Source organism: Protopterus annectens, chromosome 5.part0 (genome assembly GCF_019279795.1).
Source record: "Protopterus annectens isolate FY-2018-M chromosome 5.part0, PAN1.0, whole genome shotgun sequence".
NCBI classification, from domain to species: Eukaryota; Metazoa; Chordata; order Ceratodontiformes; family Protopteridae; genus Protopterus; species Protopterus annectens.
The window spans coordinates 438338291-438359771 of NC_056735.1; positions in this window are offsets into that span (position 1 = coordinate 438338291).

The window sequence follows — 21481 nt, forward strand, 5'->3', positions numbered from 1 at the left end:
ACTGGGCATGCTCCTATACTTAGCTAACTTGAGCCCAAATTTGTTGCCTCTTCGGCCCAAAGACCTCCTATGTAGAAATATGTCTGTACATACATACAGCTACATATACATATCTGTCTCTCCCTACCCTCCTCACACTTGATTACTGTATCTATCAGTATGTGGCACACACACACACACACACACACACACACATATATGTCTATATATATATATATATATATATATATATATATATATATATATATATATATATATATATATATATATATATATATATAATATATATATATATATATATATATATATATATATATATATATATATATATATCATCAGCCCACTTTTTTCCCATGTTTTTCTACATGGGGTTGGGGTATCGTGTTAACTGTCACCAATTCTCTTGATTCACTGCCACAGTCCTGCTTTCAACACTCATATCTGATGGTTGCAGATCTTCTTTCACACAAGCTATCCACATCTTTGCTGGATGTCCTCGCTTCCTCATTTCTTCGTCTGTCCCACAGTGTGCACCCTACCACCTTTCTCAGGCATTTAATTTCCATCACCTCTAGCTTCTTCAACTGTTCTGCCTTTACTGCCCAGGTTTCTGTAACATACAGTAGTACTGGTCACATCACTGTCTTGTATACCTTACTTTTCAGTTTCTTTGGCATTCGTCTATCATAGACTACACCTGATACTCTATGCCAGTTGGCTACAGACCCTCTGAATCTAGCTTTGACCTTTTCATTCAGACTACCCTTCTCCTCAATCAACCCTCCCAGATACTTGAAGCTGTTTATCTGTTCCACTATCTTCCCTTCTGTTTCTATTCTCAGCTTCTTCTGATTTCCCCAATTTGCTGCCATTACCACCATCTTATCAGTGCTTAGTTTCATCCCATGTGCCTTCAGATTTGCATTCCATTCTCCTATCTTTTGCTGAAGTTCTAGCTCAGAGTCTGCCTGTACTGCCACATTATCTGCATACATCAGCTTTGTTGATCTGTCCCCTCCAACCTGTTCGCTAATGTAGTCCATCACCAGTATGAACAGCAGTGGGCCCACAGCTGAATCCTGGTGAACACCCACTCCCACTGGGAACAACTCTGTGAGGCCGAACACTGTTCGTACTTGAGTCACTGGGTCCTTGTACATAGCCTGCACTAATTCTACCAATGTTTCTGGGATTTCAAATCACCACAGTACTACCCAGATCAACTTTCTTGGGACCTTGTTATATGCTTTCTCCATGTCTAGGAATGCCCAGCTGGACTCTCTTCTCATCTCTAGCTTCTTCTCAAGTATCTGTCTCAATGCAAACATTGGTTCAATTGTGCTGCATCCTGATCTCAATCAGAACTGCTCATCTTCTGTCTTACATTCTACTACTCTGTGTATCTGTTTAGCAATCATTCTCTCCAGAACCTTCATACAATGTGGTAGGAGTTTAATGCCTCTGTACTGCCCACAGTTGTGGATGTCCCCTTTGTTCTTGCACACTGGCATGAGTATGCTTATTCTTCAGTCATCTGGGATATGCCTTTCTCTTCAAACTGCTATTAGTACCCTCTGGAGACATTTCTCACCCAGCATCTTTATCATATCTGCTGTAACCTCATCTGAGCCTTCTGCTTTCCCTAACTTCATTTTCTTAGTACTGACTCCTCTTCTTCTCTCATTGTAGGTGGTTTCTGGGGCAGTACAGCTTCTGTGGGTATACACACACACACACACACACACACACACACACACACACACACACACACACACACACACACACACACACACACACACACACACACACACACACACACACACACATATATATATATATATATATATAAGCTATATAAAGTACACTGATACATAGACTCTCCACATATATCTGCATAACATATTTACATAATGTACACACACAACAGTTAAGGAGACATCCCTGCTATACACATTTATATAGATATGTGTCGAGCTGTATGGATGTCCCCACAAACCACAGAATGCTGGGTTTATCTGCACTTACACATCATAACAGTTGTCCAATTCAACCAAACCAAGGCCATAACAATACATAATCCACACACCCACAGAGTCCTGTGCCTACAGACTATCATCCTATAGACAGACACAGGAATGCAGGTGGTGTAATGTATAATGGTTGAAAGACATGCCTTGGATGGGCCACATTGTCCCTGGCCACATGTCTGGCTATCAAACTGCAAACAGCAGCATATGACCGTGCTGGTAACTGTGCACACATAGCAAGTATATTATGAGGTATCCCACTCCCAGGACACTAGATAGAATAACAGCACCAAGCAGTATCACTCTGCAGGCCAGACATGCTGTCTAACACAAGGCCAGTTTGCATACTCCACAAGTACTGTGCCTCCATCCACATATACAACAGACATAACCTGTAGTGCATGCAATAAGTACTGTGAGCTTTAGTGTGTAACAGTAGATAAGTAGGGGTTCTAATCTCACATCATCCAACTTGTTTGTGCGTCTGTGTGTGTGTGTGTGTGTGTGTGTGTGTGTGTGTGTGTGTGTGTATACATATATCCTCTTTCAACACTACAGGCATGCCCATATGGGCTATCTCTGTGGTGTGGTATGCATGTTATGGCCCTGTGACTGGCTACTGGCCTGTAAATTGCCCTCCTCTACTAGGCCTGCTGATATCATCCACCTTAAGAGCACTGGCTGACAGTCTAAAGTCAGATAAACTCAGTGGCATATGAGATAAGTACTGTGAGCTGCAGTGTTGCCATGGTAGATAGGTAGGACTTCTAACCTCATATAATCCAAATTTTGTCTGTGTGTGTGTGTGTGTGTGTGTGTGTGTGTGTGTGTGTGTGTGTGTGTGTGTGTGTGTGTTTGTGTGTAATCGTAGATAGTTAGGAGTTCTAATCTCACATCATCAGTCTTGTGTGCGTGTATAAATATATCTCCTTAAAGCAGTGCAAATGCCCATATGGGCTATCTCCATGCAATGCATTTTATGGGCATGTGACTAGCTGCTGGTCTCTAAATTGGCCTCCTTCACATAAGCATAATTGATGTCTACCACCTTCTAGATATGTACATTCAGAAAATCAAGGTGACACGTATTGAGGGTAGCAGACCTTGTCACAAAGTATGAATGCATGATTACACTGACTGCCCACATTGTCCCTGATACAGTGTTATACACATATGCATCTAGGGATCCATGCACGTATACTGCCTTACCTTGCTGACATCATATGTCTGCTGTGCTGCCATACCATCCTGTGTCACTGTATTGCCACCTTATGTCCATTGTTTAACCTCTCAGTCAGCTGGAATGGACACATATACAGGTCCATGACACACCTTTCATTCTGTAACTCTACTGGCAGTCTGAGTTCATGCAACAAAGATACACAAAGTTTGATGTGTAGTCATGACACATGCCAGCATACAATACTTGTAGTGGGCCACAACAAGTGCCATGGCAAAACAATATTGTACTACACATGTAAAGTAATATTGTCACCCTGTGCATCAGACATATTTGCATTTCTCTGCATCAATGTCACATATGGCAGGGATGTGGCACAGGTATCTTCACATTCACAGGGTTTGATGTGGGAGTGCCAGAGTGCAGTGACAGATGACAGCATATGTATAAGTCAGGAAGGGGTGCGGGTTAGATGGGCCATGGATGCTGTATGTGTCTGTTGGTGACATGCATGTGACAGTGGTGTTTGAGTATGTGCATGCACACAGTCAAGCCCAATGCTAACCCTACACATGTGTATGCTGGAAGCTGTGGACCATAACATGGTAGAGTGAACAGCTCACTGTCTCTGGCCATGAACACATGAACTGGCTCTGCCAGGAGTAGCACTGGCACCACCATGTCCAAGGTCAGATACAGTGCATGTACCAGTCAGTGACTGCAAAATGTTGGGGCTGTGTCCCCCATGAGCTCACCCAGGACCACGTGCCCATGGCCTTCGATGTCATGGTGTGGAGAGCACACTTCTCCCTGTAGTGCTGTAGTTATTGCAGGTACAGGAGCATGACTGTGCATGTCCATGTGGACTCCCAGCAGATGGTGTTGCTGACCTCCGTCCACATGTCTTACTCCCAACTCCAAACAGATGTTCCAGCACAGACATTGTGCTGTCAAAGATAGACACTGTCTCAGCCCACCACATATCCATAACAGCAGGGATCTGATCCAGGGTGTTCCCAATGTGGTGGAGAGAGTGATAGATGTCAGACTGTGCTGCATCCATAACCCTAAGCATCTGTCTGGTGTTGAGTTCAGAACATACCTACATGCCTGTACCTCCATGATGGGCCAAAACATGTGGTGAGTGACTCATGATTTGACATCTGCAACAGATGATGGATGGACAGCTTCCCTCCAGTGAGAACCCCTGTCTATCTGCCTGTGTAAAACCTCACCAGCCCTCTGGCTATAACCACTGTCTACACTCACTGAAGCCATAATTGTCACACTGCCCTGTTCAATGTCACCACCCTCTGACTGTATGATATCTGTGGCCTCTAGGGACTGGGTATGTGTGGACATACTGACTGTGTGCAGTGACAATGGGGGCAGATGAGGGATGTCAACCTCTGGAACAGATTCAGACACCAACAACACTGTCTGTGCCTCACTATGGCCATCATCATCAGCAGCATCTGATGAGACACTGCCATCAAGTTGTGATGGGGATAGACTCCAGCCCCCCCCGATCACCTGTAAGAAGCAAAATAGCAGTATATTACTACCTGTACTATTATGTATGGTAATCAACACAGATTCATACAGATGATGATCCACAGCTGCATTGCATGGCCCATATCTTCACATCTCTGCTCCCAAGCACAACAGACAAACACACAATAACATACACAGACAAGTCAGGCCCATTCTAACATACACTTCAGCTACATCCAGTTAACGTTGCCAGTACAATACACCTGTAAGGTATACAATATGACAGTGCATGTGATAGAACTAAACATAACACCCATGTACACCTATATTGAGAATGATATGCCAGTAGTAGTATTACTGCCTCAGGTATGTACCATGTGTTTGGGCATTTGCCCCCCCCCCATTAATCATGGCTTTGTCCTGAGTTCTTGCTCTAGGAGGTTGATAGGTATGTTAGGCATAGCTGTCAACCAAACAGGGACAAATGTCAACAGAAATAGGGACTTAGCCAGAGTATATCAGGGACATTCAGGGTTAGTTTTACAATGTTAGAACTAATTATGTGAGATATGGACAGAACGAGAGCAGGTGAATTACAGTACATCATTTGACATTACAGGGGTGTACACCCTTCTATATTTTCACTATGTACTACATGTAATCCACTAGCTTTCCTACAACAGCTGAACATTGTAGGTGGGATTGACAGGGGCAGAGCTGAAATATGATTGAAATCAGGGAAAGTTGAGAGGCATGCATATAGGTGTAGGACAGCAGAGTATCAATGACATGTCATCACCATTGATCTAATACAGGCTTACTGCTGTAATCCCTATTCATATCTAAGACAGGCTTACTGCTGTAATCCCTATTCATATCTAAGACAGGCTTACTGCTGTAATCTCTATTCCCAATACCTCCATCCTCCCATCTGCATCCTGTTACATGGAGAAATCTATTACATACCAGGGAGAGTGCAGTATGCCTTTGTTGAACTTTGCTTCCAGTAATCTTTTGATAATACACTCTGTGTGTGTGTGTGTGTGTGTGTGTGTGTGTGTGTGTGTGTGTGTGTGTGTGTGTGTGTGTGTGTGTGTGTGTTATGTCTCATACAAACCTGTTTCCCATAACCAGTTGCTTGCCTTTGTAAGGTACTGCTCATAAGCAGGTGATTGCCTCTGGACCACTCTGTGGCACAGAATTGCTAATTGCAGCCAAAATAGCTGTACTGCACTATCATTGGCCAATAACATGCCACCACAGTGCAATATATAAGGCCTTCATGTAGGTATTGGCCTCTGTCTTAGTTTTTGAGATAGACATTACTGAGGTGTGGAGACTACAGCATCACAGAGGGTAGGTACAAATACTATCCACTGTAAACATTTATGATGTATGCCCACAGTTTGTGGTCAGTGTCCCATACCATTGTTGTCATCTGGCACTCACTGTGGGCTGAGGATAGTAAGGGTAGAGACACATGAGTGTGTCACACTGCATAATCATCAGACTATACACGCTACTGCAATAGCTGTTACTCTATCAACTTATTATCTTTGGAGGGGCAAACTGTTAAATATGTCCCTATCTGTAGGCCTTTGCCCACTCCCATTAAGTATGGCTGTGTCTGGATCCCTTCTTCTAGGGGGTTGGGAGGGATGGTAGGTCTGTAGCAGCTACCTTTACATTCAGCTGTGTATGCTACAGGCTGCAGTTGCTACTGCAGCCTGTAACACATGGGGAGTGTGAACACTTTGGTCGACAGCAAGCTGTACCAGAAACTATGTCAGCTGTGTCAGGCCTGTAATTACTGCAGAGCCAGGGCAAGGGTATTCTATACAGTGCAATTGGGGCATGTGCTTAATGTAGGTCTGTTATGCAACAGTGCGACTAACAGAGTAGTAGGCAACATATAATTAGGCCATATGGATATGTGCATGTGTCTCTGCCTGCAGGCTTTTGTCTTGCAAAACTAGGTAGCAGTTAATTAAGTAGCAGTAACCTGGGAGTAAGACTGCATGTCTCAGTCATTATTTGCTGTCTTCACAATAATGTAAATGAAGTGCGATGTAACACTAGATTTGAATGCAGGACTGTGCATGGCAAAATGTGCTGCATGTAAGGCATTTAACAGACTGAGCTGCTGAGACACTGCAAAAGCATGTATATTTGCAGGATATATCTGCAAATATACAGGCTGTGATAAACATTTATACATCCATAAGTATGGGTGTGGCTTTATATGGTTGTATTTCTGCACCAGGGTCCCAGTTGTACATGCACATTGCCACTGCTGCCTTAGCAGGTGTCTTTCCACAAGATGTTGATAATAGGGCACATATAGCTGCTATCACAGGCCTCACTTGCATCCATTAATATGTCTTCATTATTGTTTATCATTGCACCAGAGTCCAGGGTACACTCCCAGTTTTCACATTAGTTTTTTTTTTATTTCAATTAAATGCATAATGTCTGTAAGTAGCAAGCAGTATGTTTTGCTGGAAACACCTTTTAACCTACAGCCTCTGTAGTGTGGTGGATTAATACAATTTGCTCTAGTTGAGAGGGATCCAGGATTGACACTTGGCAGAGGTGTTTATTCTCTACATGTGAGTTGCAATGTAATTGACAATAAAGCTCATTTCAGCTGAGTGAAGGTGTGTGCTGCTCTGCACAATCTCATGGTAAAAAATGTGAAGAAAAGGGGTGATAGGAAAGTGGTGAAATGGTGGCAATATGTGAAAGGTAGGTAGGCATGTGAAGGATGGGTGTAGGAAAGAACCATAGTTATTCATTTCTTGTACAGCAACAGCTGTGCATTTTGGCAGGTTTTGTAGATGAATTTGGACTCTCAAACCCCAGAGAGAGGGATGAGGACAATATAAATAGATTGTCAATCCAGTTGGACCAAATTAGTTGTGTCCAGTGGACATTTGTGCAAAATGGAGAGCTATGTATGGAGCAATATTTTTTTTTTGTGGGATAGGTGCCCATGTTTTTTTAAGGAAAGAGTGAAATATTGGGGAAGGGCCATAGGTACATGTGGGGAGATAAGATGGGTAGGAGAGGATGCAGTAGAAGACAGACAAGATAGCAGACAGGGGTGCTGTGTGACATATGTGGGAGATAAACACCTTGGACGGGGAGGGTGTTGTGGAATTTGAGTCGCATGTGCTTCCAGATGGCAGCATTGTGATTGACATCCCTACCCATGGCTAGTTGACACTGCTCTTTCACTGTCCCAAAGTTGACTGTGCTACAGGCTAGGTGCCAGGGCCAGCCTTCCTCACCAGGTTGGCCAATGTGCCCTCAATCTGAAGCAGGCAATGTTCATAGATCCGATGAACGCTCCTGCACACCATGACCATCAGTTCTTGTTGGGAGACTGCTGCCTTTCTGTAACTCCTCCCAGGGGAGAGGCCGGGCCCTGTCCTCTGAAGCAGTTCCACCTCATGTCACAGGTGGTGCAGGGCAGCAGAGAGGGCACCACCAGCCTGGGTCCCTAATGTGCTTGGACCTGGTGCCATGGCCAGTTAAGGCAAGGTAGGTAGATCACTGGGAACCGGCCTACCCTGACATGCTTTGGTGATGGATGTGTAGCAATAAGTATAGGTTAGTTATGAACAAAACATAACTAGTAATAAAAGCATGCTAGAACAGTGGAATTAACCCAGTTACATGTCAGTGCATATTATGTGAAACACAACAGTACATGACAGAACAGTCAGTATGTTAACAGCATGCCAGTAACAGTTACAGCATAAGGCCAACAAAATGGGTAATTCAACAAGCTATGTTAATATGCAACCATTATAATAAAGAACAATAATAATAATACACATGCCCAAAATACAGGTAATTTAACAACATATGTGAATAGTAAACCATAACCAGTGGGTAACAATAACAATGAAATGAAGATAAGGGGTAGGGAGACAGAGAAAAACAGTCCATTAGTACCATTATAGGCTATTTACGTGACAACAGTACTACTATCGCCTCTATGGGTCTGTCCTTTCTTTATGTGTATAAGTCCCCTATAGTTGCTGTAGCACATACATACCTCTCAAGTTATTCACATGGGACAGTATGGGCCAAGCAGGAACAACTGTGGGTACACTATAAACAGAACACTGGCACATCAGGTGGACCCATATAACTACCACGGTGTACTGTGGGCTGATGTAGTGATACTTTGCAATTTTGCTAATCATTCTGATGGTAATCCTATGCCAGTGTCAGATGGATTATGCACTACTAATTGCATTACGTGACAGTTTGTAACTTGAGAGAAATGTATGTGTACAGTATAGAAACTAAACAATTGTCATTCCTTGCTTGGCAGGCATGGGGATAGAACCCAATAGCAGTGACTGCAGAGGACATCTGCATGGAATATATGAATTGGCTGCAGCAACTTAAAGCAAACACTCCAGGCATACATCCATGCTGAGATTATGCATATTTATTTCATTTTATCTTATTATTATTATATTTATTTCCTTTATGTTATGCTGTACTTTCACATTCTTGATAATGATTTTAACAGTCTGTAACATCTAAACACACAATTATTTACTCATAATATCAGCTACCTCAACTATTTACCTATAGTTCCTTTGGAGAAAGAATCTGTAAACATTACGTGACTAATACTGTAATATTTAGTGCTACATAGCACTGGATTTAAACCCTGGTCTGTGTGTGGCAAAATGCAGTACAGACAGAGCATTTAACAAACTGAACTACTGAGTCACTGCTGACTACTGAGTGACTGATATTTGCCTAGAGCTCACATAGAACCAATACATATCCTGGTAGTACTAATACAGTTGTATACTAGACTGCAGTGACAGTAAAATACACATGCATGAAATACAAGCATAAGAGAGATAGTAGGTAATTTAAACATTAGTATATAGAATGCAGGTCTACACAATATTGTGTTATTGGTTCAAAATATCTGTGAAGTCAACAAACAATATCAGATAATGGAGTAGGCTACCTCACCCATATACCTTGCTTACCTGCTATTTGTGGATGACAGTGCATTATGTGGACACTATAGGCCTAGGATGACAGTGCATTATGTGGACACTATAGGCCTAGAAACAGCCTTGAATGGTACAGTATGTGTTAAATAAGACATTTAGCTGGTAGTATGTTTGCATGCTATAATTATTACAATGTTATGCTTGACTGCAGCACCTTACCTTTCAGCCTGAATGCATACAGTTGTATTGCAATGGTTAAATCAAGATAAACCTGATGTACACAAGTTAGCTTGGTGTTATTGGTATTGGTTCATGTGTTATTGCAGAACAGTTTGCATTATTAATTTCTTAACAAACATCTCTAATTCCACACTTATTGCACTACAGACTTTATTGTATATACTTTAATGCAGTTTCTGGTACTGTCTTGAGGTTTTATTGGACAACAGCTGTCATTATTCAGGTCTTACAATACAGCTCTACTTCCACAGTTATTGAACTACAGAGTTTATAGTATATACTTTAATGCAGGTAATGGTATTGCTTCATGTTTTTATTGCACTACAGTTGGCATTATTCATTTATTGCACTGCAGATCTAAGTCCACATGTATTGCAATACAAACTTTAATGTACATATTGCAGGTAATGCTTCACACTTTCTTGCTTATTTCACTACAGTTAGCATAATACACCCATATTCACCAGACTCATGGTGCAACCTGGCCAAGCACCTGTCATGCAACTCGAGGTTGTGAACCCTCTCTTCTGCAGCTGTTGGGAGAGAAGCACATAATTATGCATATCAGTTTAGCAGGCATTCAAAATTAGATATTGGTGAAACAGAGTTAAAAGTACTCACATACATGTGGGATATTTCCTGCCTGAAATTCTTGGACTCAGGTGTCCAAGAAATCCCCCTTTCATCTTTTCAGGTCATCGTGGTGGTGATGACACTGCTCACCTGTGCGGGAGATACCAGTTGCACTGGTGCATTCCCTTGTCAGCGAGTCCCAGGCCTCCGCCTTGGACTCTGAGCCCTGCTAACCTCTCTGCAGCAACCAGTCCTCATGTTTTTTTAGTAGGAGTCTGATCATGACCCTGGACCACAGACTACCACAACGCTGCATCTGAAAGCATGAACCCTCTCCAATGCCTGCCTCAGTATCATTCAGAGACAGAACTCCAATGGATTATGCTGTATTGCCAACTATTGGGTTTAATAGAGCCTGTTTTCCTACCATAACACTCCATTGGGAAACATTTAAAAATGCAGCACATCACTTAGCAGCACACAAACTAGCACAGCTGAGCTGCACAGTGCAAAAACTTAAAACTCCATATGCTTAGCAGTGCTTAGCTGTGCACAAACCAGCTAAGCAGAGCTGAGCAGTGCATAAACATTTTCAGCCATTATTGTGTTTATGCAGTGCTTAACAGATCTTAGCAGGTGCTTGTGGAGCTTAGCAGAGTACAGAAGACCAGAATTTAAAAAAAAATAATTGGTATCATTTGTATTTTAAAAATAAATACTTATTTTCCCTTCCATGTACTCAAACCCTGCACCTACTGCTCATGAGGTCATACCTCTACCTATTTAGCTACAAGGACAATGGGACACACCTAGACATTTACGTATACCTCTGAGCTGCCTATAAGCACTGCTGAGCATCACAGCACATCATGCAAACTGATTCAGTTATGCTTAAACGTGACCTTTAAATAAATAATTAATTGCATCCGGTTTCTATTTTTAGATGTCTGGCAGGTGTCTCAGCACTGCTTAGCATTACTGCGCTCCATGCCATGCAGCACGGACATGTTTTTTTAAAAAAAAATAAATAAATAAATAAACACCTAAAACAATAAAATAAACATTGGACATTATATATTTGGACAGTGCAGGGAGTGTCTTACGCATTTGCAAGCACAGTTGACAGTGTGCTCCCTGCACTGATTCAATAACCATGTTCCATAGCTCTCCCCCAGCAGCACACGATGATTAATATGCATGGAGTGCTGTCGAGGGGGAACCGTGTACATGGACACTGTAACATTCTGTGTAGGCTCTGCATTGTGCCTACACAGATTTTATTAAATCCTGGGGTCAATCTTTTTCCCATTGAAGATGGCACTGGAATAGCTATTTCTGGAATACTCTTCAATATCTCATTAATACAGAGAAAAAGGGCTGTTAGACTAAGTGAATAATGCAATACAGAGTCACTAAAGTAATTAGCAGCATAGAGGCCGGAAGTATATTAATAAAGTTGGAATAAACACTCTGAAAGATGTGGTGATGATGTGAGATAAGGTATTGATATACCATATTGTCACATGATGTCATGATGTCTAGCACAAATATAGAAGGGAAAGCTAGGCAGCAGCACTTTGTCAATCTGCAGCATATTAACAGTACAGACCTTTCATTGTCATTTTATTCCCATTTAATGGCTTACAGCAAGGTGAGAAGAGTTTGAACACAGGCTTTCAAATACTCTTAATATAAGCAGTAGCATATATGGCATTTATATTCACAAGTTCTAACTTACAGTTGCATAACAATAGCTTAATTATTGAATCTGTCAAGCATTTCCATATATTGTACTGTTGTATGTTTAGAAAGAACAGCAAAAAAAGACTCTTCTCCTCGGTTTATAAGACAAAGTATAATTATTGTCCATGTTATGGTACTCATCATCTCATTATTATTATTATTATTATTTTATTGACATTTGTTTACTGGGGAAGTCCGACTCGAAAATAAATATCTATTTTCAGCAAATGCTCCTGGAGAAATACTAGAGAGTTAGATAACATCAAATAAAACAGTAATATAAATGTAATTAAAGAAAAGCATATATGCATACAACTGGACAGTGAAATACATAGGATACAATAAAGCATGATTAAATATGACAATCTGTATATACAAAAATATCTTAAAATAAAAAAGATACAGTCCCTCCCTAAGAATGGGGGAAGGCAGGTAATGAAAGGTATAAATACATAGTAGAGTGAGTGGGTAGTATGAATGTGAAGTATTTGTTGAAATAGATCATGCAGATGAGGTGTACAGGCATAGTCATGAGTTAGTGAAAATTCTTTGAGAGAGGGCTTAAATGCATGGTGGCTACACATAGAGCTAATTGAATTTTAGGATATAGTTCAATAGTCTGGCTATGTAGTGTGACTATAGACTTTGTCTCGTGTTTTTTTTTTTTTTTGGTTTATAGATTTCAAGCAGATTTTTGAACTGAAAGTGCAGAGGTCGATTTGAGATATAGTGGTAAAGTACTGAGGAGATAGAAGGGCAGATGGGGGTTATATAATATTTTATGGCTTAGAAAACGTTGTATATGGGCTAGTTGATGTGGGGGTTCTAACCAGCTGACAGCATGCAATGCAGATCAGTGTTGAGCTTTATGTGGCATGCTAGCTGCAAATCTAGCTATCATATTGCAGCATTGCTCCAGCTATGATTTAAGAGAGCTCTGGATGTTAGTCAAAATAGGTGAGCCACAAAGAAGGGAAGCTAAAAAATAAGAGTTAGTTAGGGTGATGTTACTAGAAGGAATAAGGAAGTTCTTTTGCAATAGATATCTGACTTAGTTTTTAATATTTTAATACAGTTTTGTATGTGAAGATCAAACTTTAATTTAATTTGTCATCTATTGTGACTCCAAGCAGTTTTGTATGAGTAACTACCTCCACAGCTGAATTAATTAGACAGGCAATGTGGAAGTTACTTTTAACATTGGCATGGGACCAAAATAAAAATAGTAGTAGTTTAGTCTTTCGGAAATTCCTTATAAACTGGTTTTGTTGTAACCACAGTTAAACTGAAGGCATCTTGTGTCATGAACTGTAGTTGTAATGGGTTAAGAGATGACCAGACGAGAACTGAGTCATTTGCTTACTGAATAAGGCAAGCTTGTTGAGAAGATGTATATAGATCATTGATGAAAAGGCTAAAGAGGAATGGACCAAAACAGAGCCTTGAGGAACACCTGTTTTAGCTAGGAAAAAGGAGAGAGAGAAGAGAAACGTTTATCAAATTGATATCTTTCAGATAGGTAGTTACAGAACTATAAATGGTTTGGTTTGGAAAGGTCTATAAAGATATTTGAATCAGAAGTTTCTCATATGACAATGTTTCAAAGCCTTTTGAGAGTTTTATAAAACAGAAGAGAAAAACTTTCCTTGGTCTTTAGCCTTATTAATTGTGTCAGAAAAGTGGAAGAGCAATGTCATGGTGCTATGGCCTGTTGGAAAACCATGTGGTATTGGGGTTAGGAGATCATTTTGTAGGTTTTACTGAAGCAGTTGCTTATGAATACACTTTTTCAGGATTTTAGAAAGGGGGGCAGGATAGCAATTGACCTAACATTATAGATTTCAGAAGAGTTACCACCTTTATGGAGGGAATAATAAGGATTTTTTTTCCAAAGGGCAGTGATATGGGAGTCTGGAATTCATCCACTGATGTGAACTGAGACTGGGAATGAAGTTGATTCTGCAGCAAGCTTAATATACACAGCAGGGGGACAATCAACAGAAAGAACAGAGTTTCAGTTTCTGTAGTAGCTGTCTAACATATAATCATACCTCTCAACCTCTTAGAACAAGAAATCTGGACAAAGCCATATATAAAAGTGAGACAAAGGCCCAAAAAATAGGGACAGTTTTCAAATATTGCTCCTACAAACTTAGAAAGTTGATAGACTAACAAGTTTTGCATTAGCATGAATTTTCTGAAGAGTATGACATCTGAAACTCAAATGTCTGTCATTATTTTCTAACTTCAGTTTTCAATGATATGCCACTAATTTGCCAGAAAACAGCAATTTTATGAAAAATGGACTAAAAATAGAAGGCAAAAATCTGGACATTCTGTGAAAATCTGTACAGTTGAGAGGTATGCATATAATGTGAAGACAGGTTGCAGATTAAAGACAGATATTTCAAGGTTGGTAGAGTTTTGTGGTTGATTAAATAGTCAGAGAGAGCTGGGGGTAGTAGAAGCTATGATGGTGAGTCGCTTCTGATGGGAAGATGTCTGGATAAGAGTTTGGTGAGGAATAAGAGCCAGGTTGAAGAATTTTCTTAATTGATCTCCAGAATTTCTTTGGAATTTTTTTTTGTGATTATCTTCTCAGTCTGTATATATATATATATATATATATATATATATATATATATATATATTTATAGAGGTTCTTGTTAAGATTACACAACTGTTTGTATAGATCTAAGGATTGAGAGGCTTTATCATTGTGCCACTGTTTTCATGCTGTGTCATGTTTTTGCATGAGAATTGTAGTTAAATGAATAATCCAGGATGTTTGAGTAGGTTTTACTCTTTATTTCTTATAGGAGCAAGATCATTTAAAGTAATTATGAATATATTGTTGACTTTGTTAATGGCTTCTTCTCGGGGTAGGGTTTTGTGTGGTGAACAGTTTTAGTAAATTATTGAGAGTGTCAGGATGAAAGTTAGAAAGATTTCAGGTATTTATATATTACTGTTTCTTTAGCTGATGAATGATTTCTCCATTGACGTATATTGGGTGATGGTCAATAAGGGAATCATACGGTACCCTCGAGTTAATATATTTGCTGGGATCAGACACAAATATCCAGTTGAGGACAGAATTTTTGTGATTTGATTTGTTGATTCAAGTAGGGAAAGGAGTTAGCTGTTTGAACCCATTCATGTTAAGACTAGTAGTTGGGGTATTAGATGACACTGAAAACTAATCAATGTTAACTCCTTCTAGGACAATGTTTTCTATAGCTATTTATAGTTATCTGGCAAATAATTTCTTCTAATAAACTAATTTTCTGTTATGTAGAGGGTAACTATAAATAGCTTTGTATGTTTATTAATACCTAGAAGCTAGATAAAAAGTTCTGAATTTTGAATTTTAGTTTCAATGGGTGAGAAAATTACACAGTTCTCTCTTTTTGTGCAGTCTGTTACATCAAATTATAGTGTAACCAGAGATCAGAATTTCAGAATCTATTTATGGCATTTTAGTCAAGTTTGGTAATGACAACAGTATCTGGTGAGAATTGAAGAAACCATGATTGTAGGTCTGTAACCTTGTTTAGAATACTAAGAATGTTAACAGAACTAAGGAACACTTTTGTGGGTGTTGTACAGGAGTTAGGAGCAGAGATGATGGAATGGATGAGGCTGAGGGGCCTCCGCTGGGAAGAATGTCACCACAAAAAGTGATTTTACAGAAAAGTGGATTGGGATTAGTTATTTTTTCATAAAGATTATGAATCTATTCAAAGTTATACCAAAGAATGGTTAGATGTTTTGTATTTGAGAAGGTAAATATGTTGGATGTTGAATACATTTGAGGAAATAGGTATGAAGGAGGGTAATGTACATAGGATAGGAGGTAGTGTGTGAGTGCGAATAAAGTGTGAGATTTTTATAGTAGGTTATAAAGTGATATAAAATGAATAGGAGAGATATGAAGATGCACAAGTATAACATGGTAAATAGTGAGGATTATGGAGTAGCTAAGGGGAGATAATAGTTGAATGAAAAGGAAAAGATGTTAGAGTAGAAGGGAGGAAGGTAAGGGAGAAAAAAGATGAGAGTGAATTGGTTTGTTGGAGATCCCGGCAGGGTGGTCCCCTACTGTGCGGATAGAGAAAGGTAACATTTTAATACAGTTAGAGAAATGTAGAATAAACCATGATGTAGAAGGGTAAAATTATGAATTAGAGGAATTATTAGGAAGAGAATAATTAAGTGGATGATGTTTATAATAAAAGATTTGTGGATATGGTGTTTTGGGTCAATATTCTGAAAGGACGGGTGATATTCAAGGACTTCCGAAGGAGTAAGATATGAATATTGTAAACGGAGAAAAGGAGAATATAAAGTATAGATTGGAATTATTACAATAGACAAGAGTAAACTAAACGAGGTACAGTAGAGAAGAATAAGTGCAGATGTAAAGTGTCGTAAGATTGCAAAGGATTTGGATAAATGATGACAGTAACAGGACTGGTTAGGTTAGTAGGAAGAAGAGAGGATAGGAATGAAGAAGGGAAGGGCATATGTTCAGTATAAATTTAGACAAGGAGGAGGTGGTTTGGAATCAGGGGTAGGGTATGGGAGTGTAGTGAGCCTAAGCATAGTGAGGGTGAATGGAGCAGTTTGGAATCCTACACAGATGGAGTTATTTAAAAACAAAATAGTCAGGGACAATGGAGATAAGGGAAGGTTTAGACAGTCATGCAACTGTTTTTGCTAATATAATCTGAGTAGCTCTGAAGGGCAGCAGAGCAGAGAAAGTTTTAAAAAGTTGATCTTGGATCAGAAAGCCATAAATTAAAGGCAGAAGTTGCTTATGGGTAAGAAAACCATACATATCAAGATATAATGGCTTTAGGAAGCCTACGCAGTAGCACTGTCTGCAAGCTCAGTGGTACAGATGGCATTATTAGCTTACCTCATGGTACCCAGAGGTGTCAGTCTATGCATTGTCTGCACTGAAAACATTTTTTTTTTCAGGCTGCAAATCTTCCTAGTGAATGAAAAAGATAATTGTATGCAAAATGATATAGAAAGACAGAGAAACTCATGACTTTTCATACTAAAGGGAAATGGCAATTTTTTAAGCCTGTTACAGAACTCAAATGTTTGAGCTGACCACAAATGTGTGCAGATTTGTGAGTAAGCAAAATGTATAACATTAGAACAATTTCACAGTTTGTCAAGACTTATTTAAAATGTACTTGTCTGCAGTTAATAAGTCTGTGTTAAGGTCACAGTGCATACCCCATAAAGTGCATATTTGAATAAAGAATCTTGCTTATATATACAACAATGCTGAAGTTGCAATTCATTTCTATGTTTGTTCATAAACAGAAGATACATCTAATATAATCTGTTTGGTCTCTTATTCAGCAATCCAGTATTCACATGAATGATACATATAAACTATGAACTATATGGCAAAAGCTTTGTCTTTAGGGTCTTAAATTCCCTAACTGTGGGGAAAAAGCTGACTGCTTCCACACCACTGAAATGAGATTGGAAGCTCATCACAGAACAGTTGCTCTGAGCTGTAAAGAAGCAACAAAGCTTTTGAAAGATAATTGCTTCAAAAGAAAAAAGAAATTGGCATTTTTGAAAATAAATTTGGGCAAACTATGAATATTCTCCCATCAACATTACAGAAAGAATAGCTCACTGGGTAGCGCGTTCTGTAAATGCGTCATGCTGTAGTGTGATAGGGTAGTAATGTGTAAGTTCGATTACCAGCCCTGCCACGTGTGTCTGTGTGTGTATGTCTGTATCTCTCTCTCTCTCTATATATATGTATATATATATATATATATATATATATATATATATATAAAATCTATTTTCTGCCCATAACTCTGCTCTTGCATGGACAGCTGACTGTTTCATGTATCGCATATTTGCATAGCTTTCACATACCAATGGGGTGTGTTGCAAATCCCAACATTGTCCATGCAACGTCCGTGTTACGGGCGGTGTTACATGCCCTTACAGGCGTTTGCTGTATATCTTGGTAGACATCTATCCTTGCTGTACTCTCACTGTACTCGTACAAGCCGGAGGCTTCATGTATCATGGCCTAGTTTTGCTGTGTATGTCTATTTGTGCTGTGTGCATGGCTGTGGGTATGTCCCACTATCATCATTTGTAAAGGTGATAGCCCTATAGGTACTTCATGTAGACTGCTGTGTCATTTGACATGTCAGCACATACCTGCGGACAGTACTGAACGTCCTACTGCAGCACATTTCATACCTTCTGCGTTATCTTGCAGTCAGTATTGCTGTTTCCTCACACATGTATCTGTTTCTGATCATACCACCCCACCTCCTAGAACAAATTTCTGGACAAGGCCTTATCTGATAGTGGGACACATAGGGGCAGTATTGACATGTTGCTCTTACAAACATAGATAGTTGACACAATAATAGGTTTTGTATTAGTATCGCTTTTCTGTCAGATTTGGTGTCATAATCACATGTTTGTCATTATTTCATGACTTCAGTTATCAGGAATGTGTCAGAATGTTACTGATGTTACGTGGAACACACCAAACATATGAGGCAGAACTCTGCACATTCTGCGTAAATCTGTACAGTTGTGGAGTATGTGTCTGGTACAAGATATCAACTTTCTGACACCAATACACACACTGTATGGCGGCATCACAGGCCACATGCCATTACATTTATATTGCAGGACACACCCACCCAGAGAGTTGTATTCCTCACACAGGCCAACAGCTGCTTATCCACACTAATTGGTCTGTCATGTACCGTATGTGTGCGCCAGTATTTGCGCTTTCCGTCAGTGGCAGAGCTCACGTACGAGTATGGGGGACTGGACATTGTTACGGTGACACTGCATAACACCCTGAGGGACACATTACTTTTGTGTCTATTAACCTTCCACATTGACATTCACAGGGCATACGTTGTCATTCACATTTGTCGGAGTACATGCGTATGACTTGGATATGTTTTCTCATTTGTCCTGATGTCTTTCTTCTCACCTGTCCACCTAGTATCACTAGTTCTGTACATGTATTTTGGACAGGTTACCTTCATACCCCTAACCTGTACACATTATGGGAAAACGCCCTGATGTTTAATCTTTGCCCTTGTTACATTTGTCATAGTAATGTGCCTTTCTAGTAAATTGCTGGCAAGGCATTACGAACTGTGCGGTTAGATAATAGTGACTGACATTTCCATTACATGATTAGTAACACTGATAACATACGTATTCCTGGCTACGCCAGTATTCTCACAACGTTCTGACTTTGTCTGGGGTATATCTAATATAGTCCCTATTTGTATTTCATGTACTATGCCTTAGTGCAGCTGTGTTATTCTGACAGTTTGCCAGTTATGGGTACCATATTGGTTGTACGCATGTCCATCCATGATAATCGCCTACATATAACTGATATAGGGCCCTACATATTGCCAAAATGGTTTACGCAATATCCAGTGGATGGTTTGCCCCATTATTGAGAATATAGGCATGTGCTATACCCACATCTCTCCCACAGGGCGGGCCTACGAAATCTCTGCCAAACAACACCTAGGCCCATTTCTGCATACCCATGATTCCCATACTTGACAACCCTCTACAGTACCCATTACACATGTTTAATGTGTGCGGTACTAAAGTGTGGAGACACTTATATGCACTCCCCACTCTCCGGATATCAGTTCGTACATCATACATTCTATCGACACGTGTCATCACCCTTGCACCTGCTATTGTTGCATGTACAGCTATATCGTATTTGCTGAGGTCATTTATTTTGCATCAATGTCGGTTGACACTACGTATGGATCAATTTTTGGGGTCCTGCAATGGACACCTATCTGCATGTTTAAAGTGTAGAACTTGCTGGACTGTCACTTTCTGGCCAATGGTTTGGAATGCAGCGGTTTATTCACCTTTCGTGCATGTCTGTTTGTCTACCCATATTAGCTATAACGTGGCCTATTTATGTACATATGTCATATCTACGGGACATATGTCTGTTGTGTATACATATATACATGTACAATCCTCATTTCATAACTTGCTTTGGTTTACGTCTGTGGATTATGTGTATACACATATATCTATAGCCATACCATACCTTTCCACTGTACAGATTGTCGCAGAGTGTACAGCTGGTTGCCTCTTTATCTTCGGTGTGTTTTACATAAACCTTGTGTCTATCTGGCAATTTAGTGACATTTCATTAAAGACTTACATTGGGAAATACTGGCAAGCAGTTCAGGTTACGACTGCATACCCTTCAGAGAATCCATGCTACTGACACACCCATTATTCTATCCACTTTCTATGTTTGTTCTGGCACATATCTGGGGTTTGTCCCTATTTGTACCGGTAGTTTGCATGCCATTGTCCGGTTTCATACTTTACGGGGTTAACAGGTTTGAGCCATGTATATCTAATGTGGGGGAAACAGCATTCATTTACTATGCTGTGAGCGGATCACACACGCACAGGCGCACTTGCATTTCCTTATTGTGGGTTACGCGCAGGCGCACATGCATATCCTTATTGTGGATTACATATGTTTACTAAGTCTTTGTGCTTATGTGGGCTTTATTACTTGTGACAGTACCAGTAAATTATCTGTAATCTGGTTAACGGACATATGCGAAACACACATTCACCTTTACATATTTAACTGTCTGTACAGCACAGACGCATTCATTACACTTTCACATTATATGTGCTGTAGTCATAGTTGAACCAGGACTGCATTCATGTTGGCTGGATGCTGTAACCACTATACTTTTGGTGTTCTGACTCATTTATATGCATACCGATAGTACACAGCTACATTAACATATGCCTCACCGCTTCACTTACGACACAGGCATCCATTCTCCTGCTGGGAAAAATGCGGTACTACATGTTACACATTCCCTATTCCCTACTGCTCTGGACCCAAGCTGCATATTTAATCACTGCAGGGATATTCAGAACCCCAATGCTTATAGTCCTGACACATACAGGTCTTTAATTGTCAGGGTGTTCATGTGGTGATCTGGGTTTAGGCTTGTCCGCCTGGTGAACGGAACTGCCCTGACCATGTTCAAATGTCAGACAAAGCACATGGACAGGGTTTGTCCATTGTAAACATTTTATCTGTGTTTACAGACACAGGTGTTTGGGCACCTGTCAGCAGCTTATAATGTTGGCAATACATAATATGGGTGTGGGTGGTTACAATACAT